The sequence below is a fragment of the Rattus norvegicus genome, chromosome 3, assembly GCF_036323735.1.
Source record: "Rattus norvegicus strain BN/NHsdMcwi chromosome 3, GRCr8, whole genome shotgun sequence".
Taxonomy (NCBI): domain Eukaryota; kingdom Metazoa; phylum Chordata; class Mammalia; order Rodentia; family Muridae; genus Rattus; species Rattus norvegicus.
In genome coordinates, this window is record NC_086021.1 from 145,784,064 (window position 1) to 145,804,748 (window position 20,685).

At 36.8% G+C, this 20,685-nt stretch overlaps 1 long non-coding RNA gene across 1 annotated transcript in view; it reads right to left on the reverse strand.

Moving 5' to 3' along the window:
* Nucleotides 1–1,069: 1,069 nt before the first annotated feature.
* The window catches only part of LOC120101698 (uncharacterized), a 46,601-nt gene continuing 26,985 nt past the window's right edge, over nt 1,070–20,685 (reverse strand). The window contains exon 3 of the long non-coding RNA XR_010065403.1: nt 1,070–19,453. This is a non-coding gene — a long non-coding RNA (uncharacterized LOC120101698). The remainder of the gene's footprint in view (nt 19,454–20,685) is intronic.

Sequence of the window (20,685 nt, forward strand, 5' to 3'; positions counted from 1 at the left end):
CCTCTGATTTTCAATAACTGGGTTAATTAATGCTATAAAAATAGCATTTTCACCCTGCTCTCTAAAGGAAATCTGGATGAGTTTTTGCTTTCTCTGCCATAGAAAGAAGACCGACATAATTAACAGGAATCTAATTGGATACACGCAGAACTTATGACTGCCTAGATTCAGCATAAACCAAAGCCATGTCCTGACTGCAGATTCAGTGACAGATGACCCACAGCCAAAAGTTCTGTCCGAGTCTAGTTTGTGGTTAGGAATTGTTTTTCTCCTTTCCTTTTTAACCAACTTGGGTGAACCAAGGTCAAAGTAATTTTCTTTATTGCAAAAACACAGAAAATTGTTCTGTAAAACATGTCCTAAAAACAACAGTGCCTGATTATTAAAGAAGGTTACCTTTTTCTTTCTTCCAGATGGATTTAGCAGCTGATGTCATTTGAGGAATTTATCAGGTGAATTTACTGTGAGGAGATTGTGAAATGGGGTCACAGCCTCATGGTTTAGTTTATACGCTTTGTTATTTGGAGCCTTGCAGAAGAAATGTGTAGTTTCATTTGAACAGGTAACATTTGCCCTTAGAATTTGGAAAGTTTTGATGTGCTCAAAGTTGGATTATTTCTCAGGGAGCATATGATTTTAGGTTTATATGTAATGTGTAAGTAAGGTAGAACCCTTTGCGTATTAATAATGTCACCCTCTGATCTCTAAAGATCACCTTGGCGGGTCACACTCTCAATAGTGGGGATATTCAGGGTGATTTGTAGAGACTTGAAAGTGTTTTCCAGAATATACATCTGTAGAGCTATGCCTTTGTTATAATGGGACTTTGAGGGTGATTCCCATTCCTTACTGAGGGTAGCTTTCTCCTTAAAAGATCTGGACTGACCCTGGACTCTGACCTCATAGGTAGCAATGAATGGCCCAGTAAGAGCACCAGTGGAAGGGGAAGCCCTTGGTCCTGACAAGACTGAACCCCGAGTGAATGTAATTGTTGGGGGGAGGGCGGTAATGGGGGGAGGATGGGGAGGGGAACACGCACATAGAGGGGAAGGGGGAGGGGTTAGGGGGATGTCTGCCCGGAAATCGGGAAAGGGAATAATATTCGAAATGTAAATAAGAAATACTCAAGTTAATAAAAAAAAAGTAAAAAAAAAAAAAAGGTCTACAGTCTTCTACATAAAAAATAATAGTAACAAAGTGAGCCATGACCTACTTTCTGCCAGACATTTTCTTTCTTGACGGTGTCTGAACATATTTTATGAAAATACCCTTCTCTCTCATTAGCCCACCTTGCACCTCCTTTTACCTTGCTAATTCCAGTCATCCTTTGAACCATATTGACACAGACCTTGGGAATCAAAGTGACCTCTCTTCTTCATGGTCAGAGGAATGTTTTAGTGATAACTACGATTGTAGTGCTGCTGACTGTCAACAGTTCAATGACTTGCAGATTTGGAAAATCAATAGCTTGTTTTCTTTCCAATTCATCTGATGCAAAATAGCACAAGCCAGAAACAATTTCAGTAATAGCAGTGGAGATGAGTACATTAAATACATTGTCAGACTCATCTACAGTTTGTGCCAAGTGGGAGGACTTTTGTTTTTTATCTAACTTTGTAAAACAGTGACTCCTCGATATGGAGCCAAAGGAGATGGATATCATTACTATTCCAGCACTAACTTCACGACTTTGGGAAATCTTACTGACATTTTGGTTTGTTTGTTTTTAAATTTATTGGTGTGTGTGTGTGTGTGTGTGTGTGTGTGTGTGTGTGTGATGGTATGGATCTAACCAAGGTGTGTTACATGCACACAAGAGCGCTACAAAAATCTCAATTCCCAGAATGCTTAGCCATCATTCCCTATGATATGATACAAAGCCCAGAAATCCAGAGGAAAATCATTTTTTTGTCACAGTGACGACAGCAAGTTACTTACTCTAATCCACTTTATTCTCTTGCACATGTTCAAATCCCGAATGGAGATTCAAAGGGTGAAGAGGGCTTATATAGTTTTATAATATCATGACTTCTATTTTTCTGAAGAATCAGAAAGCTACATACTAATTAATGTGTTTTATATAGATTCCTTCATTTAAGCCCTCAGTTAAGCATTCTAACTATACGATATATTTATTTAGTATCTTAAAAGTAGATTTCTCCACAGTTAGAACTGATTAAAAAACAAGAATAAAGCGTTTCTTAGAGATTACACTACTAAGTAAGGGATATTTGAGAGAGTAGAAAAGCACATAACAACCTGGTTGATTGACATTAAGCCTTTGTAATGTGCAGTGATAGTGGAGTCTCCCTCCGGATGCTACATAGTGACATTATTTGCATGATCAATTTGGGGAGGTTTTTGTGTTTTTTATTGTAATGTTTTATGGGCATTGACAGAGGACAAATCTCATGTCTTGAACAAGTGGAATGTATTGTTGTGTTGTCCTTTATGAGATTCTCAAAATTTGGTCATGTCACTACTTTAGTCAAAGCAATCATTATTGAATGTTTCTTACTTTTATTTATTCTATTTAGGTGCATAATAGAGAATATATTCCAGAGCTAGTTTAATTGTTAATGAAACATTCTGTCCCCTTGACACAGACATTGGATGAGTTCTCCCTAAGTATTAAATATCAGCTTCTATAATTTCCAGTTTCTTCCCTTTGTTGCATCTTAACATAGTATCTCACATGGCTTCAAAAACCTTTAAGCAGGACCCCCTGAAATATGAAATCCATGTTCTATTTTATTTTTCGTACTGAAGTTTACAAGATGAATCCAAGGAAGGACAAAAACTGACTTCATTTTCTCTCCACAGCGGGAAAGTAAAAGGGGTGAGGGCTGGAGGAAGTTTATTAAACACACAGGCTGAATAAGTTCTGACTATATCATAACTTTCTCCAACAGCATCTTAAATCCAAGTTATTACTGGAAGTTGTTTATCTGGTACTTTGTATTCTTAACAGTTGCTGCTGGCAGATTTAGGATAGAGCATAAGTCTTGCTTTGTGCGCAGATCCTTGAATAACCTGGTGGTGGATAACGGTATAAGTGGAGTTGGTCCTGAAATGGTTCCAAAAGACACCGCCTCAGTAATATCAAAGAACATTTGCATTTTAAGGGAAAAATCAGATTCTCAAACTTAGTTTCCCACGGCAAGTGAGCATCATTTTCTTTCCTGTCAGAAATTCTCATGCCTAGATACACCTACATCATATCCTTTGAAGACATGGGAGTCTCATACCTTGTAATGAGAAGCCAACAATGTGTGTGGACCATCAGCTTTGTTTTCTTGTGTTGGAAGAACTGTAGTCTCAGATGTCAGCTAAATTTGTCTAACTATTCAGAACTGAAGTATCCATTTCTGCTTCCTTGGTATCTCCCAAAGAATATGAAAGCCTTTCCCTTAGGACACGAGAGAAGTTTAGGGATACCACTGTTTTTAATATAGCCACTCATCTCTCATGGATAACAAACTGACATTGGTTTGATCGCTACTTTGTGAGCACATGCAACCCTCCTCTTCCACCTGCACTGCATTGTCAGCTCGGTAATAAATTTGAACCTGTTCAGCTTTCCAGTGCTTTGGTGTGTTTATTTTTATTCTCACAGGAAGGTCATTTAGAGAAATCTGTCATAAGCTAAGAAAGGGAAATCCAAGCCTCGTGACACGTATTCTCTTTCTAAAGGAAAATACACACTGAGGGCAATGACAGTAGAATGTTTAATCAGGTGATCCGACGAAGATTTAAAAGAACAGACTTGACCTTTTCCTTATCATTTGCTTCAACTTTTATGCCAGCTTTACCTAGGGCCCAATGCACATGCTTCTGGTGTGACACTTTATCTAAATCTCCATATCACCTCATAGGAGCATTGCCAGCAGAAACAAAGGCCATGGAGATCCCTCCCAATTCCCAAGTGCCTGGGCCATCCTCCTAACCTCAGCCTGCCTCACATATTAGCCCGCTTAGTCCTTGTGACTTTTCAAGCGATCAGAGCCTACAGTCATTCACATTCTACTCCCTGAACTTTCTGCCTTTCAGACTCTTGGCTCTGTTCTGTCTCATCCACCTCCTTCCTTTGTGCTTTATTGTTTGTTTGGTTGGTTTGGTTTTGTTATGTTTTATTTTTTAATACATCCAAAACTCTTTGTCTTCTTCATCTCTTTTTATATTATGACAATTTCTCTAGTCACGACAGACAAAACTACACTGGGAAGAATGAATTCCTTTATTGGCCTAATGCTGCAGCACCAGGAACAGCACATGGAGGTGCCTGCCAGATTACTCCAACAGACACTGCCTACATAACAAGGAGAAAATGAAGGATTATGGTCATACCAATCATAGCACAGCTTCTAGTTCCCCCCTAACGCAGTTGCCTACCAGAGACCAGTACCAAACCTTATATAAGGAACAACCACAACTTCTACATTGCATCCGTTGTGTCTTGATACTTAATGCCAGGTTGTCTAAAATGGACACAAATAGGACCAGACATACTAGAATGGAACCCTTGGCTTTTTGTGCAGTGATCCTTGTAACTACAGTGTTTTAAAAGTAAGCATGGTGAATCCAAACCAGCTAGTCTGACAAGAGAATGGTGTGCCCTGTGGCCAGAAAATCAGCCAGTTGGTTGTCAGGTTTTCATTTGGGGATGTCAATCATAGGGAAGGATCTACCTGACAATTCAAGTACCAACATGTATACTCCTGTTGATCTTGCCTATTCAAAGAATGAACATTATAAGATGACTAGAACAACAATTTAAAGGTCATCACAAAACTCAGTAGCACTCAACACATTTAATAGCATTTGTCAATGGTTAAACCCTGCCACACGTCCCTTGGAAGGGTTATGTTCATTTAGACTGACTAATTACGATTTTAAGCTCTGATCATTGATGATTACTTTCTAGTTATACTCCATTCTCAAATGAATCTCTTTCCTCCCATTGAGTCCAGAAATTTCCAACTTTCATTATCTATTAATCATGACCCTTAGTTTAGAGCTGACCTTTGATCTCACTACCTCCTGTACAAGACCATTCCAAGGGTCTCTTTATGTTTCAAGGTTACCCAAGGCTCATTTGAAAGCTCCCAGTTTCAAATATAATGCTTCCTTGACATACAACTCTTTCTTCATCCACAAGGATCACCCTCCCCACTCTACTTTGTAGAGGATTCCTCCCTTTCTCACTATACTATATAGACTCAGAGTGATATTTTTCCCTTTAAATTTTTATGTGTTTGCTTGACTTAGAGCTAAATCTGAAAATACTCTAATGCCAGGTTGTTTGTATTCGTCTTATTTTCTTCTCTTTGTCTTAGAAGCCAGAGTTTGGTACTCAGTGGGCATTAATAAGTGCTTACTAATTGACTTCAGAGCAAATCTTATTTTTAATCTATTAATCATTTATGATCGTTCATGCATTTGGAACTAATGTTAAAAAGTTAAGAAGGGATAACAGAATTGTCAGGTTTTAATTAAAGTCGAGGGAGAAAAAAAGATGCTCAGAATAAAAGCAATTTTTCTCTCTACATGTGTATTCCAAGCACTGTTCTGGTTGCTGCAGTTTAAGCAACAGGTAATTCTTCAAGCTGATTAATTCTAGATGGATCCAACTTTAATATCCTCTGTGGATGCTTCAGTTCAGTTTGCTGCATCATTACATTTAGGCAGCAGCACATGACACCAAACACTACAGATGCCTGTATGCTCCCCTCAACTTCCCTCCCAAGTTGAAAATTATTTTAAAATAATTCAAGATAAAGTTCAGTCAGTTAGCTAGTTACAGCATTCTCTTAGGGTAGCATTAGCATTAATTAATATTTGTGCATTGCTTTGAAAAATCACAAATGCTATGGAAGTGCTGACTATTAATTTAGTAAAAGCACAGGCCATGAAGGCTGAGATATAAAGGCAGTTGCACACTAATGAAATGTTTTAATATTTAAATGAACTAGCCCGAAGAAAGTCCCTGACATCCCGTGCCTATAAATCAGGAGGAAAGAATCTAAAGTGGATGGACTTAAAATGATTTAGAAGAGAATACTGACGAGTAAGTTGATAGGGATGGTGTTCAACCATAAGGGAAGTTTTGACCTTCAAAATCAAGAGCATTTTGAAGGGATTACATGCTAATCAATGGGTAATTAGCAGTGATTCCTATGGTGGAATATGGACAAAAACAGATGGGGGAAATGAAACATGAGAAAAGAAAAAAAGAAGACAAAGAAGAGATCTGTGGACTAAGGTAGAAAGTGGTGATAAAATGAAATTGTCAGTGTTCTGCTACCTCTCACCCTAAATGTAGTGACATCACAGGGAAGGGTTCGAATCAGAGCCATGCTAGCTCCACTGAACATCCTTTCTAGATAGCCCCTTCCATGTCTGTATTCCCTGTGTAACTGAGAGCTAGAGCTTTTGCCCACTGTTTGAAGTCGCTAGGCTTCCTAAGATTTGTTTGGGAGCCTATGTCCTCTTCCCCGCCTCTGCATCTACAAAAAACCACTCCCAATGGGCCATTTTCTTCAGGATTTTTCTTAACTTCTGAAGTGATGCCAGCACTATGAGGTCTTTGTCCCCGTATGGCACTGCTCTGATGGCTGGGAATGAAATGATCTTCCTAGTAACATTCTCCAGAAGAAATGACTTACGTGAATTAAAAAATGAAATCTTCAGTCCCTTCCATGCATAAACTTTCTGGATAATTTTACTGTGGTCCTGCCAGAATGCAAGAGATTGATTTAATAATTATGTGGAAATGTGTGTTGTTTATTTTAAAAAGACAAGTGATTTCCTTATCTCAATCCATCTTCATATTTGTCACTATTACTGTAGCTATGTATCTATGAATCTGTCTATCTGTCTATGTATCTATGTGTCTACCTATCTACACATTTATATTACAGGGTAAGTTGGTAAATAGAAATATATTAAAAATTAAAATACACTAAATTTGTTAAAATCATATTTTAAACTAGATATACACATGGACATGTTCACACACATATTTGGAAACACATACATATAAATTATAAAATATAAACATAAATGTTTAACATAAGTTATAATTTTACCTTCCTAATGTATTTACCAAAAATTTAGTATTCTATAAATCACTATACCTTAATTTTCTTTCCATTTGATATCCAAGTTATTGTTTTCCTCCTTTGATAAACACCATGACCAAAAACAACTTAAGGAAGAAGGTTTATATTTCATTTTCTACTTGCACATGACAATCTGACACTGAGGGAATTCAGGTCAGAAACTGAAGCAGGAACACAGGGAGAAAACATATCAAGGAGAGATGATTATGCACATCTTTACCGTCTATGCATTCATTTTGTCTCGCTTCTGCTTGCTCAGGTCTTATGCAACCTGGCATAACGTTATTTAGTTCTTATGTCCAACTGTACTGCTGTGTCCAGAAAACACAATTTCTGTGTAGTCACCTACTTCATCTGGCTCTAAAAATCCCCTCCACCCCTTTTTTACAATGATCCCTGAACCTTGGGGGGGAGCAGTTACTGTATAGATGGCTCATTTAAAGCTGAGCATTCTTCAGCCACTTCTCTGCACCTTGGTCAGTTGTGGCTCTCTGTGTTAGTCAATACCTGCTGCAAAGAGGGGCTTCTCTGATGAGGGTGAAGAGATGTATCAATTTACAGGTATAATGACAAGTTCATAGGAACCGGTTTAATTCTCTTTCCCATAAGCACATTAAAGTAGGTTCTCCCCTCAGAATCTAGGTCCAGTCTAGTATTGGTTCTTGTGAAATGGGATTTAAATCTAATCAGAAAGTCATTGGTTACTCCAATGACATTTTTGCTATTTTTAGACCAATGAGCATATTTTTACCAGGCAGGTTGTTATTGCACCTAGAAGGTTTCACAGCTGAGTAAGACTACTGATTATTTTCTCCTCCACCACATGCATAGCACCTTCTAACACCATGAAAGCTAGTGGTGAAACTTTCAAGTCAAGAGCAGCTTGATTTGCCCATGGTCTGTGGTTCAAGTATATGACGTCTTCAGGAACAGAAAATCTGCATCAAATCCTGCAGGGTAACCAAAGGCAATGTTAAGAGTCTTTAATAATGATGATGGAGGGTCTATGGCACATTACTAGCCAACAACTCATTCTGGACTTTGTATCTGGTCTTAGGGGTACTGTTTCCCCATTATAGGATAACTATATTTACAACTAATTTACATATATATATTTCTGAAGCTTCTGCAGTGGTAGTGTTTTATATGAGTTTCAAAAGCTTTTTGGTGTTAGCCTTCTCTTCCCTGTATCCTCTCCTTTACCCTACTCTTTCATCCCTAACACTTTTAAGGCATCCTGTTCCATTATTGGCATTTCTTCTTTTACATCATTGTATTCTTTTATTTTCTCTCTTGAAAACATCCCTTCATCATGGTCACTTACGAATTTCCTGACCTCTATAAGTATTCCAAAAGAGATGTACATATCTAAAGATTCAATGATAAGAGACAGGAAAAAAGAAAATGAAGAAAGAGGAAGGGAAGGAGGGAGGAAAGGAAGGAGGGAGGGAGAGAGGGAGAGAGAGAGAGAGAGAGAGAGAGAGAGAGAGAGAGAGAGAGAGAGAGAAGAAATACAATGTTTGTTTTTTTCAGAGTCTGGATTACGTCTCAGAATGATTCCCTTTAGCTCTATCCATTTATCTGCAAATTTCCTAATTCAATTTTTCTTATGTGTATATTCTCATAAATCAATTGCATCTTGTATTGATATCTATTCATCTGTTGATAAACATCTGGTCAGTTCCCACTTCTTACCTATTGTGAATAGAAACTTAATGAAAATTGATAAACAAGTACTTCTGTAAAAGGCTATATAGTCTTTTGTGTATGTGCACCAAAAGTGGAAGAGATGGATCTTTGGGAGATCTTCTCTCTAGCTTTGTTAGGAACTTACACACTGATTTCCAGAAAAGTTGCAACAGCTCTCTCCTATCGAGGATTGACTAACTGTTCCTCTCCCTCCACATTTGGGCCAGTGCTTGTCGTCATGTTTCTTAACCTTAGCCATTTTGACTATATAAGATGAAATCTCTACGTCATTATAATTTTCATTTCCTGGATAGCTAAATATGTTGAACTTCTAAAACATATTTCTCAACCATATATATTTCATCTTTTTTGGAACTCTAAAATTGGGTCTTTTGTTTTTGTGGGTTTATACTTTTGCAGTTCCTTGTATATTTAGATTGTAACCCTCTGTCAGATGCATAGATGATTTTCTCACATTCCATAGGCTACTTCTTCACTTGAACAATGGTATTTTTGATGTGCAAACACATTTAATTTCATGTGGTTCCATTAGTCAACTGGCTATTCTTATGTCTGCACTACTAGTGAATTATTCAGAAAATCCTGTGTGTGTGTGTGTGTGTGTGTGTGTGTGTGTGTGTGTGTGTGTGTGTCATTGAGTTCAAGCATATTCCATACTTTATTCTTTATGAAAGTCAAGGTTTCAGGTTTTATGTTGAGGTCACTGATCTTTTTAAAGTTGAGTGTTATACAGAGTAAAAGACAAGAAATTGGTTTTATTAATTTACATTCAATATTATTAAATCTGAACAGTACTATTTGTTGAAGTTAATGTCTTCTATCCAGTATATATTTTGATCTCACTGTAAAGAATCAAGTATCCTTAGGAGTGTGGGCTTATATATAGATCCTCAATTCTATTCTATGATTGAACTTACCTGCTTTTATGCCTACGCTAGGCTGTTTTATTTTTGTTACTATAGTTTTGTGGTATAACTAGAAATCTGGGATGGCGTTACATCCAGAAGTTTCAGAGATTCCATTAAAATCAAGAAAAAGATAAGCATGTCCATTTTTGCTTTCTCCTCTTCAACCTAGCCATTGGACTCTTACTGGCATAAGACAAGCTAAGGAAATACAGGGGAGAAATGGAGTCAAAATAGTCTTATTTGTATATGACATGATTCTATAAAAGGCCATAACACCACCTGAAAACTCTTACAGCTGATAAACACACTCAGCAAATTACAATAGAAAATAAACAAAAAAGTCAGTAGCTTTCTTAGCTACATATGACAAAGAGAAAGAACAGAGGAAAGCCATATCATTCACAATTATCTATGAAAAATGAATTATCATGTAATAAATACATTTAATGAAGTAAATGACTTATTCAATGCAAATATGAAAACAGTAAAGAAGATAGAAAGACGTCTCATACTCATGGATTATTAGGATAAATGGAAAAATATTTGTTCATCATCCCAAGAGCAAGCTACAGATTCATTGCACTGCCCATCAAAATCCTAATGTAATTCATCACAGAAATTTAAAAAAAAAACCTTAAATTTCATATAGAAGCAAAAAAGATCCAGGATGAACAATGCAATTCTGAACAATTGAAAAGTCAGTTTGTTTTTTTTTTTTTACATAGTCCAAGAATTTCTGACTAGGAATAGCTCTACCCACACTGGGTTTAGCCATCCTAAATCAATTAGCAAATCAAAAACATCCCCCGTGAAAGTGTCCAATGGTCAATTTGATGGAGGCAATCTGCCATTTGAGACTCTCTCATATCTTTAGGCTCTGTAAAGCTGACAGCTGATACTATTAAGTTTTAAGTGTTTCTACAAAAGTCTTCTTTATAAATTATATTATAATATCAATTAAGGGAAAATTTTGTGAGAAATTTTGCTAAAATAGAATAGGCTTATTTTCCAATAAAGGTACAAAAATATTTTGTTTTCTATAGCCTAGTGAGTACAATTTTTATAAGTGTACAGGAAAACAGTCTTTTCCTTGTTCCTTTTAGTTTCTGCATCTGAGGCTTATAAATTAAACTGATAAGAGACAAATTTATAGAAAAACTTTAAGTGCAAAAGTGCTTTGGGGGAAGCAGGAGAAAAAATATCAAGAAATGGTTGACTCAGAAGAGACCTGCATCTTATCTATCCTCTTTTAACAAAGGTGCCAAGTTATGGAGAGGCGATTAGATAAAGAAAAGTGGTTTTGCATTTCTAGGGAGTTATACCTTGTGGCTAGGGGACTATGTGAGAGAAAGGATGGCAGATGTGCTGTTTAGGAAAGCTGTTTATGTGGACATGGTTCAGTGTCATCCTCAATGATGAGCAATCTTGGAGTTCTCAACAATTTTAGACTAGGGAGGGAGACATCATTAAAATGAAAATGAGCAAACTTAGAGTCCTTCACTTTTTGGTACTGAGAAGGAAAATGTCTTCACAGTGGAAATCTCTGCCTTCCTAGGAGACAGCTAAAGAGACTGCTTTCAGAGCGTTCCTTTTTTGTACAAAAAAAAATCTCAGAATAATTCAAAAGCAAAAGTAGCACATTAAAGGTGACATGGTCTGATCCCCTCATGAATACGATAAGCATCACATTTCAACAGAATTTGGATTCTGGTCATGAATTTCAAAGATTATTTAGAGATAAAAATAAGATCAAGTATAATTTTTCCAAGATGTTCATTAAATGTTGAAAACGCCATGTGTATTGAACAAGATGGTATTAGAGAAATCAATATGAATGGAACATGGACCCTCTCATTGAAAGACTCCAGATTTTTTTTTAAAATCATGGCAGATTGACTAGGAAAAGGGAACTAACTTTCCTCATCATGATAGTTGCTGTGATGGCAGTGTGAGGTCAGGGCATTTCCTATGTATTTCTCCACCTGTGAGTGTGTTGTGCTGGTATGAGGCTTGCTTTGGTCAGTGGAATAGAGTAGATAAGTCACTGAGATAGTACTGGACTGAATATCAGAGGACTGGCCTTGAAAACCTCGGGGATTCATGCTTTGATTATAAGAACAAGCTTGATACACGCTGTTAGAAGTTGAGGGAACAAACTGATCAGAATGGAATTGCCTGCCTACAATGCTCGACTTTCACATACAGCTCCTCATGACAAATACATGTCATTGATGTAAAAACTGCCCAAATAAGTCTACAAATCTAACTCAAACCAACGGTTCATGGGGTAATCTGGAAACACAGCACGCTAATAAAACCTCTAAGCCATCTACAAAAAAAGAACTTAGTATCATATCTCAGAAGAGAGAAGTCACGGGACTTAATGCTGTTCATAACATTACCTTTGGTAACAATAAGCTTAAGATAATTTTAAGATGTCCTTAAGAGAAAATTCTGTGGAAGAATGAAAACATCATAATGTAGGAGAATCCAACATTTTTCCTAAACTATTTTAATCTCAATGTATTTATTTCTGTGCTGAGCTGCAAGCTTGCTCAAGTGTTGTTGGATTGTGCTGCAAATTCCCTTACTTTTGGATCACTTTTGAAGCTCTGATTTGCCTAAGTCGTATCCTCGTGCTCTCTGAGCTCTATCTTCTGAGATTCTGCAAATACGTCTGTCTTTCTTTAAAGTCTGTGAAGCGGCAAGACTCAAGCCCTCAGTCAGACCTTCATTCTGGGCACTTATCTTTTTGTTGCATCCATGATTCTTTAATGTATATAAACGTTGCTCAATGGTCTTATTAAAGTACAGCTTTCAGTTCACTGGGTCGAAGATGGGGAGCAAAGATTTGTGTTTCTAGCAAGCTCGCAGGTGATGCTGGTAATACCAGGATAAAGCTGTGACATTAAAAAAGTTCTAAATGGCAAAAAGATCTTCACTAAGCAAAATCGGGAAGTAGAAAACCTTTTTGAGCTAAGAGGGACTGCAATTAAGAACTTTTCTCTTCCTGTTCATTCATGAACAAGTATGTACATTCTGGCTTCTGGCTTCTGGGAAAAGAAGAGTGACCAGATTCAAGTGATATATATGCTAAAAAGAGTGTATTCTCAAATACTTCATCTTTATTTTCCCAGCAAGCCTCTTTCTACAGTACATTCAGTGTACAGTGGTGACTCAGGCTCCACAAACTCCATCCTCTTCACTCTCCGTTATTTCATCAGGACTTGTCCTACTTCTGGCCATCTCTTCCATATTTCTACTTTGTGGAGCTCACCCAAATAAAAACAATGTCAAAATTTCCTCAAATCTCCTGATTCCCATTTGATTTTCTCTTCTAAAGGAAATACGAAATCTATAGTAGAACAGTAATATTTAGGATATCTGCTACTCTTCAAACTGCTTTTTGTATTTTATGTACAACCTGCAACTTTCCTTATCCACTCTGCCTCCCATAGGGTAGAATCTCAGTATTCCTGGTAGGATGATTGGTCCAGAAGTTTCTCCATTACCCTCATTTTCTAAATAAGAATCGATGCTTTAGAAAAGTTCACAGGTTGTTACTAAAATATAAAACATTATTTCTGGACATTTCAAAGTGTCTAAATTGACTGCATTATGCATTTCAGAGCAATTCTTGTACTATGATATGTAAGATCTGACTTCTAATCACAAACTACTTGATTCTTCATAGCCATGGACAGGTAATGGGAATCATAGTTCTTAGTAGAGCTGTGACAATTAAATTAGTTGAGGCATATAAAGCCCACGTTTGATACTTGGGACATTGATATGGTGTAAATCCTTTTGTCTAAGGAAAATATGCAAAACCTTGATAGATGGACATTACATGATAGTTAGATAGTAATATATCAAGTATATGTTGCCATATAAGTACAGAGCTTTACCTGTATAATTCTTAAAGTTGAATTATTAGCTTGGACTGAATTGGTTCTTAATTGTAAGTGCCTGCATTTAAAAACGTGCCCTGTAAAACGAACAACACTAGAGGTATGAACTCAGATTAACCATTATCTGAAATTTCTTATGGATGTGAGTTCAAAACACACACACACACACACACACACACACACACACATATAGACACACACACACACACCTCGTTTATTCAGATATAGTATATAGATATTTAAGGATCCAGATTACTGATGACTACGAAAATATTTTGATATAGAAATTATGTTCAAAGCATTTAAACTCTTTTAACAATTTAAATAGATTTCCTTGAAGTTAGGCATAGTTTGGTATACTGTTTAAGTGGCTATGGAAATGTAGGTCTCATTTCAATGTGAAGTTGCAATTGAGCAATTTTAATTGCATAAGAACAAGGTTTTGCATATCTTGAAATGAGCAATAAACAAAAGCCCATCACGGTTACCCGTTTAATGCACAAAATTGATGCAAAAATTTATACAAAGCTTTGTACATCCTTAGGCCAATGCAGAGACCTATACAAAGATTTTTTGTAGCTTGAAACCAACTATAAAGGGGAAAGCCGCCCCAAACGGTTCCCATTTTAATGCAGTTCTCTGAAATCCATCTTGGATATCAGGAAAAAGAATACCCTTGCTTTTCAAATGTGTGTTGGGAGTTCATAAAACGACTCCATTGACAGGCTCTGCACTTCGTTTTCCAGTCTAACAGGAGATAAGGGCTACATCTCTCCTTTTCTCTGCCTTCTCACAAACAGATTATTTTAAATTCAAATCACTATAATATGGCTCTCTGGGAAATCTCAGCCTTCATGTGAAAGACAAGTTGTCCTTACAGGATCATTTTAGATTTAAAATTTATAAATAGCATAAAAGCATCTGCCTGTCACCTGTTTAGATGAACCACATGAAATTGCCAATACGCAACAAGTACTGACCCACAGAAATGGCAATTTCAGATGATTCAATCTAATGTCTTTCTCCTGTCTTACTTCAAAGAAATGTTCCACTTACTGTATTGCCCATCGGGAAAGAAAATTTTAATGGTCAAGATTTTTTTCTCTAATTATTAGCATTCTTTCAGTTATGTAAATTAGAATTATTTAATTTGTATGCAAAAACTACCTAGAAAATAGGACTAACATGCACTGTTCTGATTAATTCTTGACATTTTTATCAGGAGCCATAAAGAATTGTACTCCTTTATAATTAGAAAGGGGAATGACATCATTGAAAGTGTTTTCTTTTTTTTTTTTTCCTAACAGCTTCCTGTGAAAGAAACTCCACAATAAGATGATTTAAGAACTATGTACACATTCCCCCGCCATAGATGCTCCATCTAGCAACTCTGACGTACGGAACACTAATATCGGGACACTGGAAAAGTCATCAGTGTCCTCGTGCTATACTTTGAGATGTATGTGGTGAGTGAATAGTGAACAGATTTCTCAGGATTCTGTTCAATACGTAAGTGGAGTGTGTCACAGCATAAAGGCATACCAGCCAATGCCTCCTTCCGTTAAGGGTTGTTGGTCAGCTCAATGAGAGCATTGTTTTAATGATTACAGGGAGTGATGGCGAAATCCTGAACAGCCTTCAAGGTCATTAAGGATATTTAGTCATGTTCAGCAGGGCAAGAGGCACACAAATTTGCCTAGAATTGCTTCTCAATTTCCTACAAACTTGTAAATTTTGGCGGCTCACGGGATGATGACATACACCATTAGCTTAGATATATGCTCTCCAAATTCCACATATTTACTAACGTTTTGAAAAATAAAATTCTGAAAAATCATTTTAGATTTAAAATTTATAAATAGCTTAAAAACATTTGCCTGTCTCGTGATACGTTCTTGGCCTTCTGAGCATGTGATCCAATGTCTTACAAGTTAGAAGCAGCATTAGATAAAGAGACCCACCTGGCAGCCCAGCTCAGACACTGAACCTCTTACTTCTAATTAATAACACAGCTTCATTTGGAGATGGGAATTTTTACAAATTTTCATTGTTATCATGTAATGAAAGGCCAAGCATTTAGTGGTCACAACCGCTCAGTCCCCAAATGAGCAGCATCAACTGCCTACCTTGAAAAGAACTTTATATGGCTACTTTATTGAAACATACACTACTGGTGGCTTTGAGCTTTTCATTTTGGATTGCAATGAGAGCCAAGAAAAAAAATGAAGGGCTAATTTTATCAAAGGTTCATCGGCTAAAAACCCAACATATTCAAACTGAACACAAAACCAGCAATGTGCCTCATGGCATGTATTATTCTTTCTCTATTGAGCCATAAATCTGTTCTCTCAAGCAGTAAAGTATTCTTTGAAGAATATCTAAACATGTCAGAAGGCTAAACTGGATTGGGCCTGCCAAAAACTTACCTTACAAATTTATGAGCATTTTAACTCTCTGAGGAGCAGAAAGGAGATATTTTCTGAAACAATGATAAAGCAACAGCCAACTAGAGAAGAGTGAACAGATGTGCAACTGCTTCAGAAATCCAAGAAAGAAGAATTTAACACACGATCTTACCCAGTCATACTCAGTATAAAGTCTTAAACAAGCACGGCTCTAAGATCCATTTCTTCTAGGTCTTCACATAAATTAGTGTCAAGATATTTATAAACTCATAAAAATGGTTCAACTGAATTATTTTACAAGGAATTGAATATATTTCGACTTAAATGTTATTTGTGGGGTTTTTTTTTTTTTGATGCAAGTCAGTTATATTACATCCTTCAAAAATCTTAATGAAAAATACAATGGAAAATTAAAAAACAAAAGAACTTTAAACTAGTCCCTACCCTTACCACCCATGAGAGATCTGTAGTCTGCGGCTTCTAAGTCAGTTCTTAGGTAGGTGCTTTCACGCTGTGTGGAAAAATGTGCAGATAAGTAGTATTCTGACTTCTCTCACCATTAGTGTGTCCTCTATCATGCTTTATACATGCTACAGATGTGGGGCTAAGCTACTCTTTTCTTTCTAGTCAGACAGATGTGGGGTCAAGTTACTGTCTTCTTTTTAGTCCACCACATTAGAGATGACCAATAAAAAAGAGCGTTTCTTTTCTCTAGGTCCACCTTCCTACCCACTCCATTTCTCTCTTTTTGCAAAGAAAAGAAGCTCACACAGTAGGTTTAGTTGATTTTATCCTGCAGGTAACCAAAAGATATGTACAATGAAATTGTAAAACATAATGAAGATGTTAAGGAAAAGATGGATAAGTGTCTAAGAGTGCTTGCTGCTCTTGTAGACTATCTATGTTCAGTTCTCAGAAGACATGTTGGATCACAACCATCTGTAACTCTAGTCCTGGAGGATCTGACACTCCAGAGCTGAGCAGGCGGGTAGCCATAGCTATTCATGTAGGCAAAACACTCATATACATAAAATAAAATACATGCATATTTAAAACATAAAAAGGATACATAAATGAACAGATACATTTAAATTATCCATGATTAGATGTAGTAATGCTATAAAAATAGACATATAAAAAGAACATATGAAATCAGCAAGTCAAGTTTTTAACAGCGTGTCAAGAAAACCCAACAGGGACCTGGTAGTGTTACCAATAAATGGACTGACAAAGCTACATACATGGAAAAATGAAAGTGAAATATCATCAGCCTCAAAATTCAACACAATGAATTAAAAATCTAAATTTAAGCTGAATACGTTATAAGACTCTGAGGGGTTTTATGACTTTTTGTTTGTTTGTGTTTTAAGTTGGTTTTTCTTTTTCTTTTTGAAAGAGAGAAAGAAAAGAGAGAGAGCATGGAGTTGAATATAGGGAGGAGCTAGAAAAAATTAAGAAAAAAAAGAATAGGATCAAAGATATTTTATGAAAAAGTAAAAATAAATGAAAAAAGCCATAAGGCCTGTTCCTTGCATGACATCGGCTTTGATAAGGACGTTTGCACAGTGTGAGTCAATGGCAATGTCTGCATGTAAATGGTTCAATTAAAACTGGAAAAGGAAGTATTTAGATATTCCTATGAAGGAAACACAAAAAATGTTACATAAGCACATTAAAGGCTATAAAGCATTTATAATCAATTAATAAAATCAAGTTAAAACCATATCTAGATGGCACATCATACCTCAGAGGCCTGAATAGATGACTGAAATAAACAAAGAGGCAGGGACGAGAATAGTGATGAGCTGGTATTGAAAGTGCGGGTGAGGATGTGAAAAAAGGAAACTCATTCACGCTGTTGGTATGAACGAAGATGCACTTTAGAGAAAATGTTATGAGGACTCTGTTTCTCTCGTTGATTTGATTTTTAAAGTAGAACCTTATGTCTCCTTGGTTTGATGTGTAACTGAGGCTGCCCTTGAACTCTTGATTGTCTTCTTCATCCCCCAAGTGCTAGGACCCTGGCTGAACAGTATCACATCCGGCTTCAGAGACTCTTTATAAAACTATAAATAGTGCTTTTACAACACAAATTAAAAGAAAACTATGTAAAATGATAGATGTGTTACTTGGTATTGCTGCATTTAACTTCTTTCCTACATCAAAGCATAAATGGTATAAATCTGAAATATATACAATAATTTTAAAAATGAATTGCACAAGAGATTTCCAAGTACATGAATAATATTCACTCCTCCAAGCAGGTAGGAGCACAAGGCATATCCTATGTTGGAAGCAAAGCGTGGTTTGACATTTGGTTTCTTGCAGTGCCTTAGTCTACCAGTATGAACATTAGGGATCCTCACAGTGGTACCACTCATGGGATCTTTTCCATCAGCAGTGACTTTAATTATGTTTCAATTAACCTTAATTAAGACAGTTTTTTTATAACAGTGCATCTAAAGAGATCACTAAGCAAACAGCTTGATAAACACTGTCACTTAAAACCCTTTCTAGATATGACACTCTTTTAATTAGGATATAAAGCTGAGAAGATGCTATATTCACTGGCATGATTTGAGAAATTAGAGGCCTCATTTCCGGTCATATTCTTTAAAGTCATGGGTTGCAGCAAAACCAATTGTGTGGCATTGCTGTAGCTGGAGATCGCCTCGCAGTGCAGAACCAGGAGAGTACTAGGCCCCATCCATCAACTGGGAACTCACTCCAGGTGGGCAGTGAGATGCTAGCCAATTACTGAAGTTAGTTGTACTTTTCAGAGAAAGATTAAAAACGAAAGACGTTTCAGAGAAACAATGAAAGAACTTACAACTGATCTGTTTGTAAGAAGCTGAAAGCCACCACATGCATTGTTAAAGTTAGCAGAGAATTCTGACAAATTTGACATTTTAAACTATATCTTTGACATTTTCATGAAAATGGATCTTATACTGAAAAATGCATTTCCTTCATTCACTCAAGTTATTATTTCGGTTACTCAACACATGTTTTTGTGTCGAGCCTATACACCTCTCATTATTTTATTTTACTGTATTTAAATCTATTTTAAAATATTTCAGTATGAAATGGATCATATCAAAATACATAGCATATATTTACATAGTGTTTGAACGTATATATATATATATATATATATATATTATATTATATTTTTTTCTCGGATTAACCCTGGAAACTGTACAGGCAAAGTCTCACCAACAAAACCACCCACACAAGCTGAACAAGAAAGACACCAACAAACATGCTAAAAGAAAAGACCGTGAGGCCTTAAGCTTCCACAAGGAAGAACAGGCAACTGAGAAAAGTAGGGAACAGAAGAGCTTAAATTCTCCAGGTAAATGCACAGCAGTTGGTTGTCCAGTGCCAAATTGTCATCCCTGAAAACAAACATACAAGTAACATTATATGAACCAAACAGAATATTTGGGAATACACACACGCATGCACACATGCACGCACGCAGGCATGCGCGTGTGTTCCTAAGGATGCCTGTGATAACAATTAATGAAAAAATATGTTACAAACTTGAAGAAGAGTGGGAGGAGGTATATAGAAATTGGAAGAGAGAAGAGTGAGACGCAATTAAAATACAATTTCAATTCATATAACAATGATCTTGCCCTCCAAGTCCCAGATCCTGATACTGGGGCCAGTGGCAACACAGAGCCAATAGTGGTTGGGGCTAAAGCACAAGGCATTGATGATGTCCCCACCAAGTACACATGGAGGGACCCATGACTCCAGTCACATATGTGGCAGAGGATGGCATGGTCCAGCATTAATGGAAGGAAAAAGCCCTTAATCCTGTTAAGACTTGTTTCCCCAATGTAGGATAATGTGTGCGTGTGTGCATTGAGGTTAGAGTGGGTGGGTGGGGGTGGGAGCATCCTCATAGAAGCAGGTGGAGAGGGGAGGGAACAGGGGGAAGGAGATAACATTTGAAGTGTAAATACATAAAATATCCAAGAAAAATAAAATTATTTTAAAAAATCTCAAAAATAAAACCTGAAATAATGACTTTCTGAAGAAAAGACACTAAACATGCATTATTTTCAGTGCTAGACATTATTCAGTCACATATTAACAAAAGATAATGATTTATTCGGCTGATGGAGTATGAATGAAGTAGAATTCAGGGTGTTTCCAAAGAAGAATACCAACCCTATGCACGTACCTTGTCTCCACTTGCTCAGCCAACATTGATACAAGAGCCACGACAGAAACAACACAGAATTCAGACCTGTGCGTTCACTTCAAATTTGGAGATTACCATGCATGGTCAGATTTTTATGGTTGAGACATGAAATTATGTCAGGCAGAATCAAAACTCTGTCCCAGTCATGTGGCAAGGGACTGCTGGTGACCTCCAGAGCAGTCAAGAATAGTTCTCAACTAACCTATTACTACTGCTCCGCTAAATGCACTTAGTACTAAGTTGAGTCCTAATGACGAAATCTCAACATAGAAAGGGGAGTCGGGCTCCTATCAAAGGAGCTCCTGGCAATTGATAACATCTGTGAGAGGAGGCATTGCTTTTCTCTGAGAACATGGACCCCTGTAAATTGACCATACTTTGGTGGAAGGCCTTTATGTAATAAGTGTATGGACA